The sequence below is a fragment of the Ursus americanus genome, chromosome 18, assembly GCF_024610735.1.
Source record: "Ursus americanus isolate L20-20 chromosome 18, mUrsAme1.1.p, whole genome shotgun sequence".
Lineage (NCBI taxonomy): Eukaryota > Metazoa > Chordata > Mammalia > Carnivora > Ursidae > Ursus > Ursus americanus.
In genome coordinates, this window is record NC_142144.1 from 10,357,921 (window position 1) to 10,370,021 (window position 12,101).

At 39.5% G+C, this 12,101-nt stretch overlaps 1 protein-coding gene across 4 annotated transcripts in view; it reads left to right on the forward strand.

Moving 5' to 3' along the window:
- Nucleotides 1–12,101, forward strand: part of NR6A1 (nuclear receptor subfamily 6 group A member 1) — a 219,634-nt gene that overhangs the window by 115,828 nt on the left and 91,705 nt on the right. The gene's annotated exons all lie outside the window — the stretch shown is intronic.

Sequence of the window (12,101 nt, forward strand, 5' to 3'; positions counted from 1 at the left end):
AGAACAAGAAAAAGAGAACTTTTTGTTTCACCTTCACCAGTTCATTCTCCAGTGTTCTTCCTTTCGTTACATAGATCTGAAGTTTCTGACCTGTAGTTTTCATTCTCTCTGAAGAACTTTTTTTTTTTTTAAGATTTTATTTATTTGACAGAGAGAGAGCACAAGCAGGGGGAGCGACAGGCTGAGGGAGGGGGAGAAGCAGGCTCCCTACTGAGCAGGGAGCCTGATGCAGGGCTAGATCCCAGGACCCAGAGATCATGACCTGAGCTGAAGGCAGATGCTTAACCAACTGAGCCACCCAGGCGCCCAATCTTTTGTCTTTAATTTTTTGAAGTTTGAATATGGTGTGCCTAGGGGTTTTTTTTGGTATTTATCCTTCTTGGGGTTCTTTGAGCTTCTTGGATCTGTAGTTTGGTATCTGACATTAATTTGTGGAAATTTTCAGTCATTACTGCTTTAAATATTGTTTTTGTTCCTTTCCCTCTTTTCCTTCTAGTATTCCCATTACATTTATATTATACCTTTTGTTGTTGTCCCACAGTTCTTGGATATTCTCTTCTTTTTGTTTGTTTGCTTCAGTCTTTTTTCTCTTTGTTTTTTAGTTTTGGAAGTTTCTACTGTCATATCTTCAAACTCAGAGATCTTTCTTTAGCCATTGCCAGTCTATGTATGAACCCGTCAAAGCCATCTTCATTTCCATTACAGTATTTTTGATCTCTAGCGTTTCACTTTTATTCTTTATTAGAATTCCCATCTCTCTGCTTACATTATCCATCTGCCTTTAATGTTATCTACATTTTCTGTTAAAACCCTTAGCATATTAATCATCGTTTTTTAAAGTTCCTGGTCTGGTAATTCCAACATTCCTGCAATATCTGATTCTGATACTGGTTCTGCCTTTCCTCTCTCTCTCTTTTTTTTTAAGATTTTATTTATTATTTGAGAGAGAGAGAGAGAGAAAGCAGGAGCAGGGGGAGGGGCAGAGGGAGATGGAGAAGCAGGCTCCCTGCTGAGCAGGAAACCCAACGCAGGGCTCTATCCCAGGACCCTGGGATCATGACCTGAGCTGAAGGCAGATGCTTAACCGACTGAACCACCCAGACACCCCGTTTCTGCCTTTTCAAACTGTTTTTTGCCTGTTAGTTTGCCTTGTGATTTTTTTGTTGTTGAAAATCAGATATGATGTACTGGGTAAAAGGAACTATGGTAAATAAGCCTTTAATAATGTAGTGGTAAGATGTCGGGGAAGGGAAAGCATTCTGTAGTCCTTTGATTAGGTTTGAGTCTTGGTGAGCTTCTGCCCATGGACTGTGGAATTCTAATACCAGTGCTTCTCACTTTCTTTTTCCTTTTGTTTTTTACCTCTTAGGTGAAATGGCTAGAGGGGGCTGGAGTGTTGGGTATTTCCATTTACCAGGTAGGTTAGGTTCTGATGAAACTTAGCAAGTTAGGCTCTGGTAAAATAATTTATCCTGAATGGTCTGATACATTTAAAAATGGTTCCTTTTCCCCTCCCTCTACTAGAAGCAAGAGGGAATTTTTCTCTGACACTCATTGTGATGTCCTGGTAGAGCTTTGGAGGTAAGACTCATGAAAGTATGGGACCCTCCTGTTACTGGTCCCCCCTGGAGTTATTAACTCTCAGAGCTGTCCACACTGAGCCTCCAGCAAGCAATTCATCAATGATAGTTGAGGTTTTCTTATTCTGGCACTGGTTCCCATGGAGTTTTCTGCTCATTAGTTTCTGCTTTGGTAAGTTGTGATTCTCTGTTATCTGTATCTGTCGCTCCAATTTTGGGGACAGTCATTTGCTATGTGATCTCACTTCTCTGCCAAATCTAGGAATAGTTGTTGATTTTTCATTTTGTTCAGCTTTTTCTTGTTGTTAGGACAGGGTAGCAACTTCCGAACTCCTTATATGGCTGTACTGGAAACTGGAATTGACACTGGTTTTTAATAGAAGTTGGGATAAGGATATCATCTCTTTTCACTTCTAACTTTATCCAAAAATTGTCCTTCAATTTAGAGAGCTTCCTGATAAGATGTTTGGTTTTTGCTCCAGTCTTTGGAAATTTGGCATGTATACATTTACTCCATGACAAAATGGGAGTCCTCAACTATAGGGAGAAAGCTCACCACTTGGATTTCTGCATATTCTTTGTTTGGAAAATCTTATTTTCCTCATGACCATCCAAAGAGTTCAAGGCTTTGTTGTTTTCTCAGACCTTGTCTCTGGAATTCCTGGGCCTTAGTGTTAAGTCTTCTCTCTGGCATCTGCTGCTGCACATCTGCAAGGATCACGTTATCTGAATCCCAGATTCTAACAACAGATTTCACGTGAGGATTTTTTTTTTTTTTACTTTTAAATGGACTTTTTTTAGAGCAATTAGAGGGTTTTAGGTTTATAGCAAAATTGAGCAGAAATACAGTGAACTCCCATAAATCCTGTTCCACGAATACTGTGCAACCTCTTCCCATTAATATTCCACATTGGTGTAGTACATTTGATACAGTCAGTGAACCTACACTAACACAATATTATCACCCAAAATTCATAGGTTGTTTTTTTTTTAAGATTTTATTTATTTTGGGAGAGAGAAAGAGTGAACACAGGCAGGGAGAGTGGCAGAGGGAGTGGGAAAACTAGGCTCCCCACGGAGCAGGGAGCCCAATGTGGGGCTCCATCCCAGGATACCAGGATCATGACCTGAGCCAAAGGCATACCCTTAACTGACTGAGCCACCCAGGCGCCCCCCAAAATTTGTTGTTTATATTAGGGTTCACTCTTGATATTTTACATTCTGTGGGTTTTGACAAATGTATCATGATGTCACATGGACTTTTTATTTTGAGAGATTTATTTCGAATTCCTGGATATGGGAATTTAGAAAACATTGGTTCGTGGAGACCACAGAATAGAATATTCTTGGAAAATCCAAAGTACAGTTATTGTATGTAGATGCCTCAGATCAGTTCCAGTGCCTATCTGCTTTGGCTACTGCTTTGAGAGGCCTTGATATAGACTCTATAGTAGGTGAGGAGCAGGCATGTAGTCTTGTTTGCTCAGGTGGCTTGGCAAAGACTGCAAGAACTGCCATGGGGATTGGTGGGGACCTGGAAACTGTAGAGTCAGATCTGGCTTCTCCTAAAGGTGTCATGCAGCTGGGATTTGAACACACATGAGTTTGGATTCAACTTCCTTTTCTTTCACCAATGTTCTTAAATATGTGGCGTGTATTAAAAGCTCAGAAACTGGTTTAATCTTCAAGATTATTGGTACATACCTATTTTTCAGTTGTCCAGTAAAAGGATGGAAAACTAAGAGTCAGATATGGACAAACGCACGAATCTATAGTGAGTTTTTGTCTTATTTGCTTTATATTTTTCATTGACTACAGGCCAGAATTCTTTTTTTTTTTTTTTTTTTTTTTTTTTGAGAGAGAGAAAGAGCACATGTACACACACGTGCATGTGCAGGGATGGGGATTTGGGGAGAGAGGGAGAGAATCTGAAGCAAGCTCCATGCCCAGCGTGGAGCCTGTTGCGGGGCTTGATCTTACGACCCTGAGATCATGACCTGAGCTGAAATCAAGAGTGGACGCTTAATGCACTGAGCCTCCCAGGTGCCCCTGGGCCAGAATTCTTAATGCCTTTCAGATATTTCCATTTGCATGCCCCTCTGGTTCCTCAAACCTGCATGTTCTCCTATTGTTCTATTTCTTTTGGTGACATAAATCACATAGAATTAAAGCTGTGGTCACCTCTGCTGCCTCCTTTTTTCATGGCGTCCAATATCCAGTCAGCCAACCAATTTGGTCCTCTCAGTCTTTGTCTTTTATATTTATGTTTTATGTCTTTTATATTATGCTTTCTCCTCCCTCCACTTTCTCCTCGCTTCCTCCCCTGCAACCATTTTTTTTAAAGCTTATATTTACTTATCATTTTATATGTCAGAACTGTGACAAATGTTTCTCAACTGGAGTTTATTCGGGAGTGTCTGGAGACATTTTTGATTGTTACAACCTGGGGAGAGGGGATAGTTAGAGACCAGAGATGCTGCTAAATATTCCTATAATATGCAGGTCAGCTCCCCCATAGAAAAGAATTATTTGGCCTGAAATGTCATTAGTGTAGAAGTTGAGAAACCTGAATCATGTTAGTTGTTTCATGTCTTTAGTTCCCACAATAGCTATTTATGTGGGTTTTATTATCCCCACTTAGAGATGATAAGACTGAGGCTCACGTGGTTTTAAGTAATTTAGCCAGAGTTACACAACAAGTAAGTGATGGAACCAAGTTCAAACTTACTTAGGTCTGTCTGACTCAGCCTGAGCTTGTAGTCCTGATAGGCAGCCTGGTCTTAAATCAGGCCCTTAACGTTTACCCAGACCATGATAATGGGCCCCTAGCTGATCTTCTTACCTCTTGTCTCTCATTTAAGTCTGTCTTAAGCACACCATAAGGCTCTAATTATACTGCCTCTCTGCTCATAGTCTTCCATTGCATATAGAGTGTAGCTTTGGTTCTCCAGCCTGGTATTCAAGTCCCTGAACTATCTTCCTAACTAGTTTTCCACAATTCCCTTCTTTTCAAGGTTTCTGAGACATGCTTTATTTTCTTATTTTATCTTCTTTATATTTTTTATAGTCTATAACATTGCTTTTATAATTTAAAAGGTTATGTTTAGTGGCAGAAGAGGGTGATTGAGAGCCCCTCTGACAATTTAGGGATCACAAAATGAAGTCATCGTATTTTTACTTAAGATACTGTATGCGTGTGTCGTGTGTGTGAATAAAAAACATTGGGTAATTGCTTTACACACTTAAACTTCTAAGTGTGAGATCTGGTTCTATTGGTAACTAGCTGTGAGACCTTGAGCGAGTAACCTAACTTCATTAAGTCTGTTGCTTCACCTTTAAAATCATGGTGGTATTTAGCCAACAGGTTTTTGGAATTCAGTGACAGCTTGCATGTAAAGTGCTTAACACAGTGCTTGGCACAATGTTGATTGGGCAGTGAATGTTAGTCCGTTATAGACCCCATTATCGTTACTATATTATTGCACTACTTCTTTAATTCACACCTCTGTATCTCTAATAATATGTGCTCTGGAGTCACAATTCTTGCATTTAAATCCTGGCTCTTTCACTTATTAGTTGTATAAACTTAAACTACCTAGGCATCATGTGCTTCACTTTCCACATCTGTAATAAAATAAAACTTGTTTTATAGGGCTCATTTTAGTATTAAATGAGATAATACGGATAAAACACCTAGACTAGGTCTGGCCCATGGTTAATGCTCAATTATGTTAGCTTATTATTACCGCTCTTCTAACACTTAATACTTCTTATCATTGTTACACTCATTTGTATACTTGTAGCTCCCTTATCTGAAGGTTAGCTCCTTGAAGAGAAGGATTATAAAATATTCTTGTGGCCAGAACGTAGTCTTAAACTTAGTTACAATGTCAGTTACATTTTACTTGATTAAGGACTTTCATAGACATCACCTCATTTGGGCCTCACAAAACCCAGTGAGTTAGGTAGACAGAATGCTAGCTAAGTATGTACATAAGTAGGAAAGGCAGGTCTGGGTACCTTGATAGGGTAAGCATCGAGTCCTTCCTTTATGTTCTTCTGTGTAACTTTCATAGCTATCCTGAACGGTAGTGTTTATTAATACATTATAAATATAAGGGACCTGAGGCTTGGAGAGTTTCAGTAACATGACCAAAATCAACCAGCTAATAAGCTTCAGAGCCTGGACATGTTTCCACAAAGCCTTGTTTCCTCATTACTGAATTTTTATGGCCACGTGTCACATTTGGTGGTATCTAAGCCACAATCTCATTCTGATCCTGTCTCTGTTTTTGGAAGTCTGGCTACCTTTCCTCCTGAAAGCTGTTGATGTCAAATACCAAAATAATGTCAGGAGAGAGAAAACCTTCAGACAAGGACCATTGGAAAAATTGATCTTAGGTTTCTTAGTCACCCCTGTGTTTTAGAGACTGTTAAGAAAGAGTAGATGGATGTACTCAGTCTGATGCCAGTGATTTCAAGGGTTCCTTGAACATTTTTATACCACTCAGTTGGTTTGCTGTAGAGCCAAGTAAGAGTGTTCTGAAATTTACATTATAACCTATAGTATGCTGAAAGAGCCCTAGGTTGTTTAAAGTCTGGAGACCTAGAGTTGACATCCTTTTTTGGTGAGATTTTGTGTAGTCTTTGAATCCTAAGAGATCTGATTTGAGAAAGTTAACCTCTCTTGAGCCTTTGTATATGTACAATTAGGAGAAAAATACCTGTATGGGAGAGTTTTGAACATTAAATGCAGTGAAGTATGTAAGACACCATGCCTACTACATTGTAGGTATATAATAAAATAAATGAGCTGTAGTAATAATAAATGTATGTTATTAATTACAGGAAGAAGTTTAACTGTTTAGCCTGGTATATAAGACCTTTCCTGGTCTGGCCTTCTTCAGCATCCTATAATTTCTTCTCCTGTCACTCACTATTGTGTGTCTTAAAATCTAGCTACACATAATTACTCATGTTTTCATAACAACCAATGCTCGTATGCTGCTGTGTCTTTGTACATGCTACTGCTTTTGCCTAGAATGCACTTTCCACTCCCTCCCCGTTCTCTGCTCCTTCCTACTCCTTCAACACTAAGCTCAGTGCCACTTCTGATTGTGAAGTTTCTACTGGATGTTTCCTCACTCCTACAGATTTATCTCTCCTGCTTGTGAGTTCCCATTAGCACCTTGTTTGTGCTTTTCTTGTGGCACTGTCGATCATTTCCTGGTCTGTTTCCCCCACAGTTTCTGGAAGACAGTGACCTTATCTTAGTATTTCTCTAGAATTCTGAGGTGGCAGAGTTCATTACTATATCCCACTTGGGACTTCCCTTTCAGTTTGAGTTCTAGATGTGAAAAATGTGATGGCGGTTCTCTTTGTTTTAAAACTCTCTGAGGTATAGGCAGTCCACATAGAGGTTAATCTCATTGCTCAGATTTGGACATCACCATGTGTGCAGTTTCTTTAATCCTCCTCTAGCTATCAAAATGGATTTAGCAGTTGGCATCCTCTTTTTTCTGTCTGGGGCAATTGGAGCTTTGTAGAATTTGGCCTGGGGGATCAGTGACCTTGCCTCCCCGATTTAGGATGATCCTGGGGCATAGGACTGGATGTCATTGAGGACCTAGCGTGGCCTCAGTGTGGGCAGTGACAATACTGGGGGCCCTGCTTATGTTTATTCAGGAGACCGGGAAATACATTCAGCCTCTGATTTAATTTTCTGTGACACATTGAGTCTGTGTTTTAGCCTACAGAACACTACAGCTGTGTCCTAATTCTCCCCACCCTACCCCTTCCCTACCTTGTGATCTTCATATCACTACCTTTTAAGGCATTGCTATTCTTGGCTGATAGTCTTGCATTGGAAGGCATCATAGCACAGTGGAAAAGACAACTCTGAGTCATCCATGTAGACAGCAAAAATCACCACTAGAAAAGAGCTGAGAGCAGTGGCATGTGTTGGAATCAGTGGTAGGTGATCTGTTCTTGGGACTCACTGGTGTTTCTCTACCAAGTAGGAAAGAGATCTCAATGAGTAGCAACAGAGTTTCATAATTTGTGTAATGACCAGTCTGAAGAGCAGGAATTATAATGATAACAACCATTTTCTGAGGGCCTACTTAGGATTCTAGCTCAGTGCTAGGTACTGGAGACACCAAGATAGGTTGGATAAGGTACTGATTCTGGAGAAATGTGCAGTCTAGTAGAGAAGACAGATTCATAAAACTAGTTGTCATATTGCAGTAAAATCAACTTAGGAATGCTGAGAAGTACGGGATGCCGTGAGCACTGAGGAAAGACGTGTCTGAGACTTATGAAGCAGAAAAGGCTAGGCCATTTTTTAGACAAATCCTGTGTGTGACTTTTCTGCGGATAGTTTGACCTTTGCCCATCCTCATAATCCATTGTTTGAATATTTTCCCACCCCTCCCAGGCCAAGTTAGCTTTCTTCATTGTTACACATATCTCTTGCACTTATCACAGTTATCACACTTATCACAATTAACATTAAATATTTCTTTACATAATTGCTTAATGTTTGTCCCTTCTGCTAGCCTGTAAGGGCAGAGACCATTCTAGTTTTGTTTGCTCCGAATTCCTATCATGAGGATTATAGGCACCCGGTAAATAATTTGTTGAATGAATGATTGAATCCTCACACTCATCAAGTCCTTGGATTGTCTCAAGAATGTATAGTGTGTCTGTGGTTTAGAAAAGAACAAGCCTATAATCTTGAGGGAGAAACATCCCATACTGGATTAATTGTCTCACAGTGACGTTGTTAGGTGGCCAAACCTGGGTCCTTTATAAGGAAATCCCTTAGGTTCTGAGCCACAGTGCAAAGTAGACAACTCTGACACTAGGCTTTCTTTTCTTGCATTTTCCACTTTGTCAGTTTTTGACTAATGATGCAGTATTCCCTTAAAAAAAAAAAAACCCACAAGAAACAAAAAATAAGAAACAAGTGCTAAAAATGGCTGACATAGTATTTTGATTCCCAGTATCTCACCCAACAGCTCCTCACTCAAACTCAGTATGTGATTGTTTTTCTTTGAAACTGCCAACTTTGCAAAGGCATTGAAGTAAGCTAGGTATTTCTCCAGGTTTAGTCAGCATGTATTGAGTATACCAGATGTGAGGCTGAAACTTTTTACATTCTCTCTACTTGGCTTTTGAGGTTCAGGGTTTGAAATTGACCTGGGCAGGATCTGTGCCTGCCATGAGGAGATGCTGGAGAGACTATTGTCAGGAGTGTGTCTGTCGGGGCGCCTGGGTGGCTCAGATGGTTAAGCGTCTGCCTTCAGCTCAGGTCATGATTCTGGGGTCCTGGGATTGAGCTCTGCCATCGGGCTCTTGACTCACCAGGGAGTCTGCTTCTGCTTCTCCCTCTGCCCCATCCCCTGCTCATGCTTTCTCTTTCTGTATCTCTCTGTCTCAAATGAATAAATAAAATTAAAAAAAAAAAAAGGAGTGTATCTGTCATTAGGTCACCATTCTATCCCTCACATCTAGAAAAGTACCAGTTGCATAATAGTAGATACTCAACTCGATAAATATTTGAGTGAATGCATTTGTAGCCTACATAGCACACAGGCTGTATTACCTTGATCTCTGTCCAATTTTTTTCAGGCAAATATCACTTTCCTCTCTTCTCACCAGAATACTTCCCACCCTTAGTCACAGTAATTGTCCCTATGCTTCTTTAACAGTCAGTGGAAAAGATATTGGAATTTCTTCTATTTACTATCTAGGGTTGCTGAATCCTTGGTTAGGTGGAAATATTGCTTATGAAATTGAGACTGAAACAGCTCAAAACATAGCTTAGCTGGAAAGGGGTGTTATTCTGTCTTCTGTTCAACACGTCTAGAAATTTTGAGGCTCGGAAAATCCTAGAGCATCATATCTGAAAGATAGCCTTATATGGATACCTCCTACAACTTTCTCATTATGCAGATGAGAAAACTGAGGCCCTGGAAAAGCATACCGTGCCTAAGATTATCTAGAACCCAGTCCTGATCACATTGCCTTGTTTTTGTTTTTGTTTCTAAGATTAATAGCTCTGGAAGGAAGAGTTCACAAAAAAGCAAAACTTTTTAAAATGGGCTTGTGTTGAAGTAGTAATTCCAGATCATTCATGACACTTCTGTTATAAGCCTATTAAAAGCAGCACTTTGCAAATTTGGGAGATTTCACAGTCCTCACCAGTCTTCAGAATTCCAAACCCTTGTCCTAGTCCAAAAAGAAAGCAGTAGCTCCTGGAGTCGAAAAGATTTCAGTTTTTCATCTTTACAGGAACAAGTGCCAGTGGAGTTGCAGTGATCTCTGGGAAGAGATTCTTGGCCCCATTCCTTACAATGTATGCATCTGACAGCTGGCCCATCATTCTATTTTTAGACATAATCTATGGGATTACAAAGTGGTTTCAGTTTTTTTTTAAAGCTGTGCTGTAGAAATGCAAGCTGTGTGGAAAATGGTTGTTCTTCAGAGCAATTTGGAGACTATTTAGTATATAGATTTAAAAAAAATTTTTTTTATTTGATCAACTAATGTAGATTCCTCCCTCAAGGTATTTCATGTTAAACTCAACTTCCAGTTATAACTGTATTCTAATTAATTTGGGAGAAATAAATGGCTAAAATAAATACTAGAAGTGGAAATAAGTTTTGGTTATTTATTTATTTAGTAGGCTCCATGCCACAAGCCAGTGCAGGGCTTGAACTCATGACCCTGAGATCAAGACCTAAGCTGAGGTCAGGGGTTGGATGCCTAACCAACTGAGCCACCCAGGTGTCCCAAGTTTTTGCTACTTTAGATCATATAACTAATTTTCATTTTCCTCTCTCTGGGTCATAGGAGGAACAGTAGACATATTCTTTTTTTGTTTGTTTGTTTTTTAGATTTTATTTATTTATTTGTCAGAGAGAGAGCACAAGCAGGGGGAGCATCAGGCAGAGGGAGAAGCAGGCTCCCCGCTAAGCAAGGAGCCCGATGTGGGACTCGATCCCAGGACTCTGGATCATGACCTGAGCCAAAGGCAGATGCTTAACCAACTGAGCCACCCAGGCATCCCTAGACATATTCTTTATAGGGCTTTAAAAACAATTCATCACAAGCATTCATTAAGCACCTACTGCTATTTATTGAACACATCTGTGTCCCAGGAAATGTGCTTGCCTGAAACATTCATTTTCTTTCCAATAACCATAAGAGGTAGGGGATCGTATCCCCATTTTGTAAGAGAAAACTGAGACTTTAAGCAATTGAGTAACTTGCCCAAGAGTCAAAAGTATGAAATAGTAGAGCAAGAATTGGAACCCAGGTCTGTCTGATCTCAGAATCCATGCTCTTTCCCTATAGTAGGCAACCTCTGCTAGTTTTAAGAAGAAGCTGATTGGCAGAGCTAGAATGGCTAAGTTCAGAAAGGTGTAATAATTCAAAATATAACATTGGGGGTTTTATGTAGGTGCTGTATTGTAAGATAGAATTCACAGATAGCTCTGTGCTCCTATTCATTTTGATTTAGAACTGTCATTTTGCAGGTTCTGCCACTTTATCTCTTGATTACACGAGTGAAAAAAATTTAGAAAACATTGTTTACTACTTCAGCATTTCAAAAATTTATCTGGAAAAATCTCTTCCTTTTTGTTCATAAAGTGTTTACAGTTTAACAAATGATTAATGAGATAAAGTTGCCCTAAAATTTGGAGGGAAAAAATCAGTATCATTGGAGGTTAATCTTTCCTGTGCCAGTGATCACTTTATCTAGAAAAACCATGCTAATGATTTAGGACTTAGCAGGCATGACTTTGTTGCTCTTTACACTGGAGTGTCTAAGAAGCTACAACTACAGTAGTGTTTATCCAACGTTGTACACAGAATATGTGTTAAGACAACAGGAAGAAACCATTCTATTCTCCCAGGAAATGAAGTAAGTTAGAAGCAGCAGTATGTCTCAAGGAAGTGAAAGGCCTAATAAGACCTTGATAGCTTTGGAAAATGTCCTTGAGAAAGGAAAAAACACTCAAAACTTGGAGTCAGGTCCTAGTTCTGCCTACTTCAGCATTTAACTCCCATTTTGAGTGTCAGTTTCTTCATTGTGATAAAATGGGATAATGATATCTTCTTATGAAGTGATTTTGAAATCATGTTTATGTGAATTTTTTAACGATCAAGATGAAGGAGTATGCTTTGAAACTTTACCAGTGATGTAATTCCAACAATAATTACTTTTAAATAACCAGCAGTCACACTTTGTTACAGGAAAATACCTTCTAATATAGCTAGTTTCTACTTGGCCTATTTTAAAGCAGTCAAAATTGAGCTTGTTTGGCCCAGTAGCAAACAATTCTTGTTTCCTTACTCATTATCATTCTGCAGGTTCCCGTCCTTATTTGTTGGGCTCTGCACAACAGTTCAAAATGCAGAATTAGTTTCCCTTTTTAAGTGTATGCATTTGTGGCAGGAATAATGTGAACTAAGGGTGGATCTGGAAAGGCCATCTGAGGTGGGTAAAGGGAA